Below are 18551 nucleotides of genomic sequence, written 5' to 3'. Positions count from 1 at the left end.
TTTTTCTGATGAGGAACTAGAACACAAGGAAGGCAAAATGTATAATTTGAATATTTGGCATTATGAAAAGAATAGTGATTTTAGAGATTAAATTATGTTATGAGGCAAAGGTATGCAAAATGTGAGCTTCATATCTTCATACTCAATGGGCATCTAATATCTCCATCTGTTGTGCCTTTAGCTTTAAAACAGTAATAATTAACTTTTTTGCTGGAGGATCTGTCTAGGTACAGAACAAAAGAACACAAAAAAAAAGGAACTGAAGTAGGTAATTTGATCCCTCGAGCCTGCTTCACCATTCAATACCATCACAGTTGATTTGATTGTGGCCTTACCTTCACTTTCCTGTCTAACCATATAACCCTTCATTCCCTTTAGATCAAAAATCTAACTCAGCCTTCAACATATTCATTGGCCAAGCCTCCGCTGCTGTCTGTGAAAGAGAATTCCAAGACTAGTGACCAAAGAAGAAATTCCTTATCATTTGTCTTAAATGGGAGACCGGTTATTTTTAAACTGTGCCCCTAGCTCTAGATTTACCTATGAGACCAAATTCCCTCTCAGCATCAACCCTGTTAAGCCAACTAAGAATCTTGTGTGTTTCAATAAAATCACTTCGCATTCTTCTAAACTCCAACAATTATCGTCCAAGCTATTCAACCTTCCCTCATTTTTTTTTATTCATTCACAGTATGTGGACTTGCCCATCCCTAGTTGCCCTTCAGAAGGTGGTGTTGAGCTGCCTTCTTGTTGCAGCCCATGTTATGTATGTACACCCACAGTGCTGTTAGGAAGGGAGTTCCAGGATTTTGACCCAGCGACAGTGAAGGAACAGCGACATATTTCCAAGTGGTGAGTGGCTTGGCAGGGAACTTGCTGGTGCTGTTGTTCTCATCTATTTGCTGCCCTTGTTCTGGATTATACTAAGTTACCATGTTAACCTGCATTGAGAAGGTGGATTAATATCTATAAAAGTGCAAAGGCTACATAGCAAATAATTTATGCCATTGCAAAAATTAGAGCGAGCAATGTGCTGTCACTGTGCAGAGATTCAGGTGGGTCATAGGGAGTTCCACTGTACACATAACTGTGAAGCGCTTTATCCTCCAATTGTACAATCAAAGTCAGATTCATGACTGATGAGCAGCTCTTCAATCTCAGGAGATTACAAGCTAGACCAAAGTTGCTGGAAGAATTTATTTTGTGAACTATAATTTGCTGATTACATGCTTGTGGTCCGCTCCCAGGATGATTTGCAACAATCATCTTGTAATAGTTTGTCTGTAATTTGGAATTACAATCAATCTTAAGAAGTAGGTCGTATGCTTTGAACAGTCTCAAACAAAGATTATATTCCGTATGTCATCACTATCGAAGAACACACACTTCAGGGGCAAATTTTGAGTAAAATGACATGCGGTGACATTGGGGGGGGGATCTCCCAAAGTCACCGCTCCCAATTTAAATTTTTAGGAAGGCAGGAGCACAGCAAAATCAGCTGCGGGCCCGCCAACCTGTCAATGGCCAATTGAGGCCATTGACAGGATCAATTAAGTAATTAAAGGACCTGCCTGTCCAACTTTAAGGTTGGCGGGCAGGCCAGGAGCCCCGGCAAGAACTAGAAAAAACATGAAACCTCATCCAAGGGTGGGATGAGGTTTTATGTAGGCTTTAAAAAATTTTAATGAAGGTTTTGTAAAAATTATGGACATGTCCCAACTCATTTGACATTTTCACATGATGGGACATGTTAGACAAATTTTATTTTTCTATTTTTGTCTTTTTTACACATGCAGCTGATCTCCCTGAGGCTGCACCTAGCCTCAGGGAGCTGAGTGTGCTCTTTTGTGTGCGTGCGCGAAAGAGCGCACTCTTGATTTTGGGACTCCCCCACTTGCACAGGGAGCGCATAGCTCTTCTGTGCAGATGTCATGCTGGGCGGGTCTTAATTGACCCACCCATGTAAAATGGCGCCGCGTCTCCAATCAGGGGCGCCAATCGAAACGCGCTCTTACACGCCCACCCATCAACTTCCCCCCCAACGGGGGAAAATTCAGCCCCAGGTTTAGCTTTTGATAAGCTCCTGTGTGTGTGTCTGGAATAAGAAAAGCATTAGCTAGCAGATCACATTCAAAGTATATAGGGCTGCTGTTCTGATTGCCCTGCTTCTTGTCTGTGAAGTGTGGGCAATATATGCCACATTAGAAAACAGCTAAGCTGCATGAGATGACTAATCATTAGGTGACATGGTGAGATCACTGATACTAAAGTTCTTCTCAAAGAAAATCTGCATGCCAAGCATTGATACATTTGATCATGAAGACATGGCTATGATGGTCAGGTCGTGTGGTTCTAGTGATGAACAAACTCTGATGATCTCTTATCCTGACATTTTGATGATGTAATGATGCTCAGCAAAAGATTGCTTAAAAGCAAATCTGAAACAGTGCAAAATAGATACCCTAAGTGGACCTACTGGCCATAGACAAGGAAACATGGTGAAAAAGAATCCACAAAGAGAGCTCCTACTATGAGGTTTATTGTATTGTTGATGCTGAATATAATTGCCAGCTGAGGAAGTTTTGCCAGAAAAATCACGATCTCCAACCTAGTACATCTAGAATCTACTGTCCGCTTTGTGGAAGCACATTTCTAGCAAAGCCAATCTCAAAGTAAGAACTGCAGATAGGGAAATGATTTTCAAGCATCTTCTTCATTATTGCTAGATGAAGAAACATTGGTGCTGTGTAATATCTATAAAATGACCTTTTGCCTACTGCAACATTCGGGGGGTAAACCATAACCACTTCACAAACATCTTACTTTTATTTAGTGTTGCACTTTCTGTGCACTCTGCATGCGATAGGGAAGAAGGAAAAATAAACTGATATAGGAATGAATCCTTAGCCATGATGTGAAAGGTGAAAAAGTTTGGTCAAAGATTTGAACAGAGCAAAAGCAACCATTCAGAATTTAGGGAGAGGGAATTTCAGAGAGTAGAAATGAGGCACTTTAAGGTTCTACCGCCAATTATGGTGCCAAATAAGCACTGGATACATAAAAGGCCAGTTTTGGAGGCCAACAAGGTGCAGAAGTGTGCCCCTGTTCTCTAGCAATGTATTGCCTAATCTGTCCACCTTGCATCCTTTCTGTTTTCAAAAGTCTTTACTTTCTCTACATCATGTCTTTGTCACTCAAATATAACCCTCTCCATTTTTCCTGCTTCCTCTTACTATTTGTTTTCTCTAATTGTGAAGTGCTTTGAGACATCTTTCTGCAAATGAAATGTTATAGAGGGCTAAGGTGTTGCTAGAATTGACTGGTTTTCCAGTACTTGTTATGCAACTGTTCTTTTAGCTTTTAAAATCTAACAATATTTAATACTGAGATAAATCTATTCAATTCCCAATCTCATAACAATTACCATGGCACTTCTAATGGAACATACATCTTAACACTGAGAACATTTAAAGACAATGCATGCAGTAAAAAGTAGTTCAATTAAGTAAATATTGAAAACTGATTATATAGTTTCTTTTCATAAAGATGAAAAAGAGGTAGACAAAATGAAATATTATTTTTCTTACCCATCATTGCAAACTGACTGTCAATTCCCAGAGTGAAAAACATTAAGAAAAACATTATGGACCAAAGCGGTGATACTGCCAGGAGCGTAAGGGCATCTGGGTAGGCTCTAAAAATGAAACCAAAACCTAAACCATGGATAAAATTGATAGGGAATCAGTAACAACTCTTAACACAAGAAAAAGTAAACTTATATTATTTACTTAAAACAGAAATCAACTTATTAGAAATTTCTGAAATATTGTTTTGCGGTTTTTATTTTCAGGGAGCATTAAGTTTGAGGTTCAACAATAAATTAACATAAATTAATTATTACTTTTACCCTGCATTGAGAGGCAGTTAGAAAAATGTAAATGTTACTGCTTTCCTAACAGCTCATCAAGTTTATCTAGTGATAGCTGGGCCAAACATACCAGGAAAATGTCATGTTTGATCACCTGTCTATGCTATGGTAGCTGGCCAATGCAACACTTCAAGAGGAGACCAGTCACACAGCAATGTGACCGAGTGAATGTTGGATGAGTACAGGATCAGAGTTGGCTGCAATATTTGAATAGCTAAGCTAATGGACATATACTAATCTAACAAAATACTATTTAGGTAAGGCATACATGGGTACTGATAACATATAAATATACCTTGTAAGAAGTTAATGGTTTCAGAAAGTGGTTAGAAGAAAAAATGGTGGAAATTGAAAAAGATCAATTGTTGTTAGTTTCTGCTATTTTCTTGCCAGTTTTCCATCGATCAAATACTGGTGCTATTATTGCTATGAGCCGCTTTGGCATTGTGCATTACCAGGATGTATCTCTCTTTAATTTGCAGTACTAACTGAACATCTGTCTGCAACAGTAATCCCAACAAAACATGTGCCTTTTGATGTATTTGTGATCCACTGCACGATATTTCTGTCTCTTTATGAGGCTGTGAATGACCACTAGTGCTAGAAAAGTGGAGTTCTTAGCACCAAATGCTATAGAAATGCATAGTTTCTCAAACTGCATCTCTAAATGTTTATTCTGGTTTATAATTTGATAGCACATTCTTGGGGTAGATGATTCAAAGATACCTATAAAATTTAGCGCATTCCTACTACCCAAGAACAATTGCATGGGGGGAGGATTATATTGGAGGGTACGGGGGGTTATTTTGGGTTATATAGGGGAGGGAGGCAGTGGTGTAATGGTACTGTCACTAGACTAGTAATCCAGAGATGCAGGGTAATGCTCTGGGGACCTGGGTTCAAATCTGGAATTAAAAGTCTAATGATGACAATGAAGCCATTGTCAGTTCACTAATGTCTTTCAGGGAAGGGAAGGAAATCCACTGTCCTTAACTGGTCTGGCCTATGTGACTCCAGACCCACAGCAATGTGGTTGACTCTTAAATGCCCTCTGAAATGGCCTAGTAAGCCACTCAGTTGTATCAAACTGCTACAAAGTCAAAAAAGAATGAAACCAGGTGGACTACCTGGCATCAATTTAGGCACCAGAAACAACAGCAAACTCAGCTTCTGAACTCCCCTTCTAACTGCAGCAGTCCAAGAAGGCAGCTCATCACCACCTTCTCAAGGGCAATTAGGGGTGGGAAATAAATGCTGGCCTAGCAAAAACTGGAATGGGGATTTTAGTTGGGATGAGTAGCCATGGCAAAAAGCAGAAATTCAATGCATTAAATCATGAGAGATTTCAGCAACCCCAAATAAACTGGCAGGAAGTAGCAATGAAAGGAGTTTTTTTATAGGTCTAAGTGGTTCTAGTAGAACCTTAGTCTAAACATGGACAAAATAACTGAATTCTGGAGGTGAAATGAGAATGACTACCCTCAACATCAACCTAACAATTGACTGAATGTGGCATCAAGGAACCTCAGCAAAATTGAATCCAATGGGAATTGGGGGAAAACTCTCTACTGGTTAGAGTCATACATAGCACAAAGGAAAACAGTTGTCTTCGTTGGAGGTCAATCATCTCTGTCCAGGACATTGCTGCAGGAGTTCCTCAGGGTGGAGTCGTAGACTCAACCATCTTCAGCTGCCTCATCAATGACTTTTCCTCCATCATAAAATCAGAAGTGGGGATGTTTGTTGATGAATGCACAATGTTCACTACTATTTGCAACTCCACAGATAATGTGACCAATTGCAACAAGACCTAGGCAACATTCAAGCTTGGGCTGATAAGTAGTAACATTTGTGAGACACAAGGACCAGCCCATTACCATTTTCAAAAAGACAAACCTGTCTGCCACAAATGCATCTGTGCACGACATTATCGATAGGAGTGACCACTGCACAGTCCTTGTGGAGATGAAGTCCTGTCTTCACAGTGAGGATATCTTCCACCATGTTGTGTGGCACTACCACATGCTAAATGGAACAGATTTCAAACAGATCCAGCAATTCAAGACTGGGCAACCATGAGGCACTGTAGGCTATCAGCAGCAGCAGATTGTACTCGACCACAATCTGTAACCTCATGGCCTGTCATATGCCCCACTCTACCATTACCACCAAAACAGGAGTTCAACCCTGGTTCAATGAAGAGTACAGGGGGGCACGCCAGGAGCAACAACAGGCATCCCTAAAAATGGAGGGGTCAGCCTGGTGAACCTACAATACAAGACTACTTGCGTGACAAACAGCATTATCAGCAAGTGATAGACAGAGCTACACAATTACACAACCAACGGATCAGAGCTAAGCACTGCAGTCATGTCACATCCAGTCATGAATGATGGTGGACAATTAAACAGCTCACTGGAGGGGGAGGCTCCACAAATATCCTCATCCTCAAATGAAGGAGGGGACCAGTACATCAATGCAAAAGATAAGGCTGAAGCATTTGCAAGAATCTTAAGCCAGAAGTGCTGAGCGGATGATCCATCTCGGCTCCTCCAGAGGTCCCCAGCATCACAGATAACTGTCTTCAGCCAATTCAATTCACTTCATGTGATATCAAGAAACAGCTGAAGGCACTGGTTACTGGGCCCTGACAATATTCCGGCAATAGTACTGAAAATTTATGCTCCAGAACTTGCCGTGCCCCTAGCCAAGCTTTTCATTTACAGCTACAATGCTAGCATCTACCCAGCAATGTGGAAAGTTGCCTAGGTAAGAACTGTACTTAAAAAGCAGGGCAAATCCAACCTGGCTAATTAACACCCCATCAGTCTACTCTTGATCATGCCAAGTAATGGAAGGGGTCACCCAACAGTGCTATCATGCAGCGCTTGTTTACCAATAATCTGCCCAAAAATGCTCAATTTGGGTTTCACTAGGGCCACTCAGCTCCTGACCTCATTACGCCCTTGGTTCAAACATAAACAAAAGAGATTAACTCCAGAGGTGAGATGAGAGTGACTGCCCTTGACATCAAGCAGCATTGGGCAGAGTGTGGTGAAAAGGAGCCCAAGCAAAACTGGAGTCAATGGGAATCAGGGGGAAACCCTCTGCTGATTGGAGTCATACTTAGCACAAAGGAAGATAGTTCTGGTTGTTGGAGGTCAATCATTTCAGTTCCAGGACATCACTGCAGGAGTTCCTCAGAGTAGTGTCCTAGGCCCAACCATCTTCAGCTGCTTCCTCAATGACCTTCCTTCCATCATAAGGTCAGAAGTGGGATGTTTGCTGATGATTGCTGAAGCAGTCCATGTCCAAATGCAGCAAGACCTGGACAATATCCAGGCTTGGGCTGACAAGTGGCAACTAACATTCACGCTACACAACTGTCAGGCAATGACCATCTCCAACAAGAGAGAATCTAATCATCGCCCCCTGACATTCAATGACATTACCATCACTGAATCCCCCGCTGGCAAGATCCTAGGGGCTGCCACTGACTAGAAACTGACTGGACTAGCCATGTAAATACTGTGGTAACAAGAACAGGTCAGATACTAGGAATCCTGCAGTGAGTAACTCACCTTCTGACTCCCTAAAGCCTGACCGCCATCTATAAGACACAAGACAGGAGAGTGTTAGAATACTCTCTGCCTACGTGGATGAGTGTAACTCCAACAACACTCAAGAAGCTTGACACCATCCAAGACAAAGCAGCCTCCTTGATTGGCACCCCAACCCTCATTTACTCCCTCACCAACCAATGCTCCGTGGCAGCAGTGTGTACCATCTATAAGATGCACTGCAGGAACTTACAAAGGCTCCTTAGACAGCACCTTCCAAACCCATGACCACTACCATCCAGAAGAACAAGGGCAGCAGAACACATGGGAACACCACCACCTGGAAGTTCTCATCCAAGCCACTCACCTTTCTGACTTAGAAATATATCACCTTCACTGTCGCTGGGTCAAAATCCTGGAATGCCCTCCCGAACAGCACTATGGGTGTACCTATGCCACATGGACTGCACGTCCATGGTTCAAGGAGGCAGCTCACAGCCACCTTCTCAAGGGCAATTAGGGTTGGGCAATAAATTCTGGCCTAGCCAGCAACACCACACCTATGAAAGAATAAAAAAAACAAGTAACTAACCATTTCCCCTTGACATTCAATGCCATTACTATTGTTGAGCTCCCCACCATCAACAACTTGGGGGTTGCCATTAACCAGAAACCTAATTGGACCAGCCATATAAATATTGTGGTTACAAGAACAGGTCAGAGGCTGGGAATTCTGCAGCAAGTAACTCATCACCTGACTCCCCCAAAACCTGTCTGCCATCTACAAAGCATAAGTCAGGAGTGTGATGGAGTACTCTCCACTTTCAACAACATTCAAAAAGCTCAACACCATCTAAAGCAGTCTGTTTAATCAGCATCCCATCCATTAGCTTAAAAATTCATTCCCTCCACTATTGGTGCAGTGCAGCAGAAGTGTGTAACATCTGTATGATGCAATGGAGCAACTTATCAAGCCTCCCTTGATAACAGTTTCCAAATCCACAATCTTTACCATCCAGTAGGACAAGGCAGGAAGTGCATGGGAATATCACCACCTGAAAGTTCCCCTCCAAGTCTCACACCAGCCTAGTGCAGAACTATATTGCTGTCACTGTCACGGGATCAAAATCCTGGAATTCCCTTCCAAACAGCAGCGGTTCAAGAAGGCAGATCACCTTCACCTTCTCAAGAGCAATTAACGATGGGCAACAACTTCTGACCTTGTCAGCGATGTTCATGCTCAAATCCCACGATAGAATGAAAAAAAAACAGCTATAGCCTCAGCAATTTCTACCCTTACTTTCCTCAGTATCCTCGAATGCATCTCATCTAGTACTGGTGACTTATCGATGTTAAATGCATATCTACTACCTAATTTTTATAATTTTTTTGGCTCATCCAATGTCTCAACTATCCCCTCTTTCACTATGACTTGAGCAGCGCCTTCTGCCTCGTAAAAGACATATGCAAAGTACTCACTTAGTATCCCAACCATGCTCCCTGCGTAACTACCCTTTTAGGTCAGTAATTGGCTTCACTTTTCCTCTTACCACCCTTTTACCATTTACATGCCTATGGAATTTCTTTGGATTCCCTTTACATTGGTTTCCATTCACTCCTTATACTCTCTCTTTACTTCAATTGTTTTTGCACTTTGCCTCTGCACCTTAATAATTCGGCCTGTTCTCAATTCCATGACCTACCAGGCATCTTTCATTTTCACCTCTTATCCAGTTTTATTTTACTTTCTATTTTGGCATCCAGGGAGCTCTAGATTTGTTTGCTTTACCTTTGCCCCTCATGGGAATGTACCTTGACTGTGCCCAAACAAACTCCATTCTTCTGCTAATTTTGCTTGCCAATCTTTGATTCCAATTTGTTGGGCTAAATCCGTTCTCATCTCACTGAAGGTGGCCCTCCCCCAATTGACTATTTTTACTCTGGATTGTTGTTTTCTCTTTTCCATAGTTAATATAAACAATACAATATGACAATAACTCTCCCTTCAATGTCCCACTTGACTCATCTCATTCCCCAGCACCAGATCCAGCAATGGCACCTTGCTTGTTGGACTGGAAACGTACCGATGCATTTTCTGAAAGAATTGTTAACTTGCATTTGAATGAAAATATGCTCAGTACTTCCATTGTCTCCTCAGGAACCATGTTCAATTGGCTGACCACTTATCCACAACAATATTTGTGGGAATTTTAGCCCTTGTAAGGAGTGCATGGGTTTATATGCAGGTACAGGTGGAGTTAAAGTCTCTGAAAACAACATCATGTTTAAAAACCGACTCCAAGTGACGACTTCTGTGTTTAACTTGGGCCATTTGGCAGGGTGTGCATAATCCCCTCTGGAAAGTTGGGTTAGCAATTTAAATATGCATATACATGGATTCCAGCTATGTCTTAACCCATATTTAAATTTGATGGTGCATCCATGGTTTTCCCAAGCTTCCTGAAACTTTCCATTGAAATCTGGGTGAGAACAAAATGGCAATTCATGGGGCTCATAAAAAGCCAACTGCTCACATTTTCTTTCATACTTATCATTGGGACAAAGTTTGTTGAAAGAACATGTGGTGAGAGGTTAATTTCTGTACTTTAGCTGTATTGAGACTCCAGATCAGGATGGGTGGTGCCATGGCTGCCTTAGATTGGATATTAGACCAGTCAAGGTGACATCAGCAGCAACAACAGCCTGCTGTGGAGAAACCTGCAGGTGATGAGCAGTGGGAGTGTGGTGGTCGCAGGGTGGTGTAGTTAAGCTAGCAGCATGCACTATATATCTGTATCAGGGCATACAGGCAGAGGTTCAACTTCCTCAATCTCTCAGACAGCAGTGTTTCCATATGCTGAAGTTATAACATCAGGTGATGGCAAACATCTACAGCATTACCAGTGGTTATACCATTTTTTGCCTCCTGGTCCTTGGAGGGCACTGTCAGAGATGAGTCCAAGATCTCCCAGGCAGCTACACACAAATGCATAACGTCAGGTAATGATGTGTTGTTTGATAGACTGGTTAATATGTCTCTGCCTATGTCCAGATCAACCAGGAGTGGTCATAAACCAAAATAAAAACAGAAAATTCTGGAAATACTCAGAAGGTCAGGTAGTACCTGTGGAGAGAGAAACAAAATCAACATTTCAGGGTGAAGATCTTTCATCAGAATTTTGTTTCTTTCTCCACAGATGCTGTTTGACCTGCTGAGCCTTTCTAGCATCTGCAGTATTTTGCTTTTGTATTCGCAAACCACAATAGATTCCATTCCATTGAAGCGCATTTGATATGCAACCCCAAGAAAAGGTTAATCTACTTGTGCAACAGATTCCTAGGGAGTTGTCTTATTCTTTCATCTTGAAGCAGTTCATGTTCCCTGACGTGTTTAGATCTGCAAGAAAGGTGGCTACAAGGAGGCAAAGAATACCCACTTCAAAATTGGCTGACGATAACCATGAGAAATTCAAGAATGGTGGAGAGAAAAACCACATGACATCCAGATTTGTGATGGAGCAAGCAATTAGATGCTCAAGATGCACTTCAGGTACATAGATAGATGGAGGTGCCTTTAGCACTTGGGAGCCAGGAAAGCCAGAATGATTGTCATGTGCTACACCGTACAATATTTTGCAGCAGCAAGGAGGAACAAGATGCTGAACACACATCACCTGCAAAGGAGGACGTGGAAAAGGTGGAAAATGGTGGCCACAAACGCAACACCAACTGTTCATATTGATTCCACAAATTTATGTATATCTGTACAGTTCAGTTGTTACCACCGTTGGATTGATGAGATAGTTGCATCCAATGTCCATTCTCCTGCCCTGCATCTCCGCCTAGCAATTCCACTGACACACAACCAACCACTGTACATACCCCCATTGGTCCCTGTCAATTCATTAACAAATAACTGAAAATGTGAGTTGCTAACCAGCAACCAAAAATGGGCTGCATCCAAAAGTTGTGCAAATTAATGCATTCAATGCGATTCTACTAAACAATGGAAATTTAATAGCATAACTTTTTCTCATACAGACAAGAATATCTTTGTGCAACGACAATGCTTTACTCTTTCATTTCCTACCAGTTCTACATGGTGCAATCCCTGTTCAAAGTTCTGTTCTGACTGTTGAAATGCTTTTAGCCAATTTAGATTTTTGTGTTGGAGCCCACAATGGCCTGGCCAAAGATAGCTCCACCTACACTTGTGCAGGAGAAAACTTGGCCATTAGGCGAGTAGGCAACGTGATGCATACCAATTGGATGTTGGGGATTTGGAGTATTGATGGAAACAGGTCAGAAGTGGGAGAGCTTTGAATGGAGATCCCACTTCTAGGACCCCTATTGCCTAGCTAGTGATGCCCACATCACATAAAATGAATTAAATAAAACATTACCCTCATGGAACAGCCACACTTTATTCCCACCATTGCTATGGAAAGCAGCTTGGTGCAGATCAGTGACATGCTGTAAGGCCCAGGACAAGGAGTTTGTTATCCAATAAATGGTGCCAGACATGTTGATATCCAGAGCCAGCACAGCCATGATTGAGACATGCATGGAACCACTTGATAGCTGAGTTTGATCTTGGTACTCTATCCATGGAACAAGGCATCCTTGCAGTGCCCTGCAACATCAATCCACTCATGCCTGATATGGACTCCTTAATTTTCTCTGCAATCATAGTCTATGTGCAAGGAAGGCATGCCCCTATATTGTAGATTTTCTATTGTACCTCAATGATTTTCCTTTCCATTGATGGACCCTCGGGTAATGCAACTACATCCAGCTGAGCAGAACTTGAAGAGGGTTTTGCCTTCTGACACAGACTCATCACAGCTGCCCCTGCCACCACTGTCTGCTTTGGTTACTTGTGCATGGTGAGTCACCAAGTGAAAATCCAATTATTGCTCTAACGGGTGTGAGTTTTTTTGAGCTGGTGCATGGTAAGCATGGGTCATCTCTCCAGAGGTCTCATTACCCTTTGAGGTCCACCAACTGCTGCTGTACATGAAGGCCCTGTTGGAGAGAAAACATATGGACCAGGATTTTATGTTCCCCCACCGGTGGGTTTTTAGGCTGGGTAGGGTGGGGAGAAGTGAAAAATTGAAGGATGGGAATTCCTCTAGGTTCCGGCCCACACAGTGGTTTTACGCTGGGGCAGATGAGACCTTGGATGGGAAGCTCACCCTTGCCCCAATTATTGGCCACTTAAAGACTGTTTCACAGCCAAACTCAATTTTTAGGCTGGCGGAAGGGTTGAACTTCCATGGAGAAGCCTGAAAAAGAACAGATTTACATCTCAGATGGGAAAGTTGGGGTGGGGGTTGTGGGAGGGATTCTCCATCAGAAGCCCCCTTCTGAAGTTCTGAAGCTGGGTGCCCCCCAAGGTCCAAGTTTCTGGGCCTCCCTACCACACCCACGCCCACCCCCTTCCCCCGTCAAGACCCCGATCACCCACTTTGCACGTTAACTCTGTTTCTCTTTCCACAGATGCTGCTAGACCTGCTGAGTTCTTCTAGCATTTTCTGTTTTTTATTAACACAACCTGCAAAAGTAATTAAATTTATATTGCAATGCTTCAATCAGGCATAGCACTAGGGGCCCTGCAGAGGTCACATCAAAAACTTCAGAGCCTTTGGAGTGGGGGGCTTTCTTTTATAGGTCTCTGTCCATAATCCTATTTGTTTTGTTTTCATGTCAAGCAATGCTGGGGTCCTATTCTCAGGAAAAGTGTCTCCAATAGCATTAGGTTCAAAAGAAAAATATGTGAAGTGACAGAAACCTTTATGGAATCTGATGGTTCCGCATAAAACAAGCAAAAGATAAAAGTCTAACTCTTAATTCACCAAAATTATTTCCACTAAGATAAAAATAAAATACTGCAGATGCTAGAAATCTGAAACAAAAACAAAAATACCTGGAAAAATTCAGCAGGTCTGACAGCATCTATGGAGAGGAATACAGTTGACCTTTCGAGTCCGTATCACTCATCATCAGAAATTATTTCCACACCTTTTCTACTGCCGGTAATCAAGTAACAGCACACTTGCAGAAATTCATCCCCTTCCCAGTCAGTATGTTGATTCTAAAAGCTACCTGACTCTACGACTTCTTGAACAGGCTTATCTTGAAGATGAGCCATGAGCCCAAGGATGTTGAAGATGGCAAATCCAGGAAACACACATACCACAATTAACAACAGAGACAAGGATTGCATCTCTGTAACAGTCATTGTTGAATCTGTTGTATGTTGATAGTGCTGTTATGGTCCCCAAGGCCACTGCGATAGAATAGAACATTTGTGTTGCAGCATCTTTCCAAACCTAATGAATGCAAGATATAATAAATTAGAATTGGAACAACTTAGCCATTACTATTTCCTGCACATCAGGACAAATTATTTTAGCAACGTATAATTAAAGGATAGATTAATTTAAAGTTCATTCATCCTGAATGAAAATACTTCTGATCTTTGCTGTCTCACCTAAAGAGTAAGATAGTCTTTTTCAGCCTCTCATCGTTGCAGATGCTTAAGAAAGAAAGTCTAAATATTTTTGGTTTCAGCATACTTTTAAATGTGGTTCAATTGCTTAAATGCAGCAGCTGCACATTATTCTAATAAAGCAAATAAAGAGAAATAGAAAGAAATCAGACACACACATGTGCATTAGCTTCCAGTTCTCTTGATCCTCTTTCTCAGGTGCCTCTCCCCCACTGCTACTTGATCATTTTTGCCCTAGATCCTACTCGCACAGTTCTCCCCAAATGTTTTCAAGCCTCAGTACACAGGCTATGCCAAAGCCCAGACTCCCTCGGTTCTCACCCCCGCAGTCTCTCCAGAGTATATTCAGATTCCAGATTAGCTGCTTTAGTCTGAAATCTCAGGTCACACCCTTCTTTCCCATCACCTTCCTCCTGTCTGCTTCTGGCCCATCACTTCCTCCAGATGCACCATCATGTGTTGCATCAATAAGCAAACAAACCCATTTCAACTCACCTTCAACCTTATGTATGTTGTTTGGTATCCTCCTTAATACCAAGATTCTAAACAAAGGTGCAAATTAAATTAATTAGAAAAAGAAGATGCCAGTGCATTGGTATCAATACAAAAGACAGCAGGAACAGTAGGAAAGAGATGCTCAGAAAATGTAATAAAGGCAGGTGCAAATCTAGGGGTATACATATACATACTTGACTTTGTGGCGTTGGGTGCTTTAGACCACCTTGGCATAGTGAGGGCATGGGTAAGAGAGCGAGAAAGAAATAAATTAAATTATTAATTATTAAGGTTAAATTCGCAGCTGATAGTAAAATAGGGCCAAAAAATGCAGTTAATGGTTTGTAGATGAATTTATCTCAGTTATGCCATTGGTTAAACAGATAGCAAAATCAAACATAACATTAAATGTGAAATATTATATATGTGTAATAAAACCATGAGCAATATACGCAGACAATGAAGGGAACAGAATCTGTACAAGGAAACTTAATAAGCATCTGGGACTAAAGGTAGGCTTCAAATTAAAGTTTAACTTCTGAGGTATATTAGATTGCCTGAAATATACAGTTTATAACTTAGAAATGCAACAAAAGGCACAGAAAAAAAGAAAAATGTACAATTCTTTGAAAATTATAGATGAAATCTATAGATCAAAGTAGTATGTTTACCTCAACTTGAGCCAATTTTGAGAAATCTGACTGCCTTACAATGTAATACTCAATTCCATTCAGTTTATTTCAGCCCACTGTTTTGGAACTCAATTGGATATGGAAAGATTTTTCAGATTGTGAGCTGCATATAAATTCCCCTCTTTCGCCAGCTGTTTTAAGGCTTAGGTTTATGGAAGCTGCAATATCTTTATGCTAGGTGAATGTTCATTGCCGAGTGAACAAGTTGACGATCAGCCGCCACATGTATCAAGTGAAGCAGTCCGTGCTCATATTTACCAAGATCTGGACAACATTCAGGTTTGGCTTGATAAGTGGCAAGCAATATTCATGCCACACCAGTGCCGGGCAATGACCATCTCCAACAGGAGAGAATCCAACCATTCCCCCGCGACATTCAATTGCATTACCATTGCTGAATATTTCACTTTCAACATCCTGGGGGCTACTGGACCAGCCATTTAAGTACTGAGGCTACAAGAGCAGGTTAGAGGCTGGGAATTCTGAGGAGAGTAACTCACCTCCTGAGTCCACAAATCCTGCCCACTATCTACAAGGCACAAGTCAGGAGTGTGATGGAAAACTCACCCACTAGCCTGGATAAGTGCAGTTCCAACAACACTCAAAGTTCAACAGTATCCAGGGCAAAGCAGTCCATTTGATTAGCACCCCATCCACCACCTTCAACATCCACTTCCTCCACCACCGATGCACAGTGGTAGCACTGTATACCATCTACAAGATGCACTGCTGCAACTCACCAAGGCTCCTTTGACAACACCTTCCAAACCTGCGACTTCAACCAAGTAGAAAGAAAAGGGCAGCAAATGCCTGGGAACACCACCAACTGGAAGTTCCCCCTTGAAGCCACAAATCATCATGACTTGGAACTATATTTGTGATTCCTTCACTGTCACTGGGTCAAAATGCTGGAATTCCCTCCTTAACAGCAATGTGGGGGTACATATACCACATGGACTGCAGCAGTTCAAGAAGGCAGCTCACCATCACCTTCTCAAGGGCATTTAGGGATGGGCAATAAATGTTGGCCCAGCCAACAATGCCCAAATCCTGTGAAAGAATAAGAAAACATACAGACATCACTTAGATCCTTGACCAAAACACTGACATAATCCAGGAGCTGCCAATGCTTTGACTTAGGATGCATCCATATGGTTTTGAATTTATCCTTCTGGCAAAAGAGGATATTTATTATAATGAGGCCATACTGAGCACAGTAGGAATATTTGCATTGGCTTTTCCTATCCTGTTTTTTCCTATGGTTCTGCTCCAGACTCTGGATTCACGGCTAACCCTGGCATTATAGTCCCAGAAAAGATTATTTCTTTTCTTCTTTTCACCAAAGTCAGAACAGGACTTTTCCTTGGTATCTTCATCAAAGATATTGCCCATTGTTCTTTTGCAAGTTACCTAGAATACAGTGTCTTCTGGTTCTTGACACTTCAGCCAATGGGAAAACTTTCTTCCTAATTACTCTGTGCAGAACCCTGATGATTTTGAGCACCTCTATCAAATCCAAGAACAGCCCCAGCTTCTCCAATCTATCTCCATAACTGAAGTCCCTCATCCCTAGATTTAAAATACTAACCTTTCCTACTTGGAATGGTTGAGTACACATTATAAATTATACATAGAGCTTTAGGTAGATTAACTTGTGTTTGCAGTGATTTCCATCGCTTTTCCTACATAGCTTTACCTCAATTGTTCCACTCCTTCCCAGGTCTAATCGAGCAGCATGAGCGCATGAGAGATTATAGGAAAAGACGGGAAAAGAATAAGAGGGTTGGAGACATCTAGAAATGACAATAAGAGACAGACAGAAGGGTAGAAAAGCTAATAGAAAGGAAGACAGAGAATTGGAGAATGTGAGATATAGTCAGACTGAGACAGAAGACACAAAGAAAGACAATAAATTAAATACATTGGTACAAAAACCCATATTTCTTAGCAGAATCCCAGTTCTATTTTTCTAAACTGTTCACCTTTCCTGAAGATCTGATTCCTTGCCATAATGCCAGCCCAGTTATCAGCCATGCCAGAAACAAGCAGAGAGCTAAATACCAGACTATCTCACCAGTCTCTTCAATTGAATGTGTACGACGCAAAACTGCTTTACTAAATAAAATAACAAACATATGATGTAAGGATAAAAAACAAAAACAGAATTACCTGGAAAAACTCAGCAGGTCTGGCAGCATCGGCAGAGAAGAAAAGAGTTGACGTTTCGAGTCGAAACGTCAACTCTTTTCTTCTCCGCCGATGCTGCCAGACCTGCTGAGTTTTTCCAGGTAATTCTGTTTTTGTTTTGGATTTCCAGCATCCGCAGTTTTTTTGTTTTTATATATATGATGTAAGGATATTGTTCATTGCACATTTTCTAATAAATAACTGTAATTACATATTGTAAAGGTTTTACCCAAAATCCAAATGTATCTGTAAGGTGTCCAGATCTTTGGTAATCATTTCAGAATTTTTTTTCTTTATTCTTTCATGGGGTGTGGGATTCACTGGTAAGGTCAGCAACTATTGCCCACCCCTAACTGCCCTTGAACTGAGCAGCTTGCTAGGCCATTTCAGAGGATAGTTAAGAGCCAACCACGTTGCTGTGGGTCTGGAGTTACATGTAGGCCAAGCAGGATAAGGATGACAGATTTCTTTAGTTAACATTTTCTTGGATTTCACGCTAGTGAGTCATATGGGTTTTTGCAAAAATCATTTCATGGTCACTGTTACTGAGACTAGCTTTATTTTCCAGATTTATTAATTCAAACTCAACCAGCATGGTGGGATTTTGAACCCATGTCCCCAGAGCATTAGCCTGGGCCTCTGAATTACTAGTCCAGCGACTACTATGCCACTATCTCCCCTTTACTGTAATGTAATTGTAAATGTAAATATAATTGTTACAAAATCTAATTTAAATTTAATATGCTTTTGGTTCGTGATTTAAAAAACCCTTGAATTTAGCACATTAAGACTACTCCTTCTATTGTCCATGCATGATTATCTTCATCATTCAATCCCTTCCTCACTCAATCTAAGAAGCTTATAAATCACTTACTGACCTCTGTGAGCCAAACAGATCTATTAAAATCTGCATAAGTCTCAATTTCCTTCTTCAGCAGATTTTAGTTTAGTTCCTTGTAAAGTCTTGAAATTACCCAAAATTTGGCACTCTCTTGGTGCAGATGAAAGCTATTGGTGACTTGCTTTGACAGTGTTTGTTATAACAGCATGTATTTGATTGAATTATCAAGTATTGTTAAAATGGCAGAAATAATTAGTTATCTATTTGTTAATTCACATCTGTCACATTGATGGATACTAAGCACAGGTTATTTTTAGTAATTAATTTTCAAATGGAG

General features: G+C 41.3%; 1 pseudogene; it reads right to left on the bottom strand.

Annotated features, from left to right (window-relative positions):
* Positions 1 to 16578, bottom strand: part of LOC121287530 — a 70913-nt pseudogene extending 54335 nt beyond the window's left edge.
* Between the last annotated feature and the right edge of the window lie 1973 nt (positions 16579 to 18551).

This window comes from Carcharodon carcharias, chromosome 14 (genome assembly GCF_017639515.1).
Source record: "Carcharodon carcharias isolate sCarCar2 chromosome 14, sCarCar2.pri, whole genome shotgun sequence".
In the NCBI taxonomy this organism is placed as follows: Eukaryota; Metazoa; Chordata; class Chondrichthyes; order Lamniformes; family Lamnidae; genus Carcharodon; species Carcharodon carcharias.
This window is presented reverse-complemented; position numbering and strand designations above follow the sequence as displayed.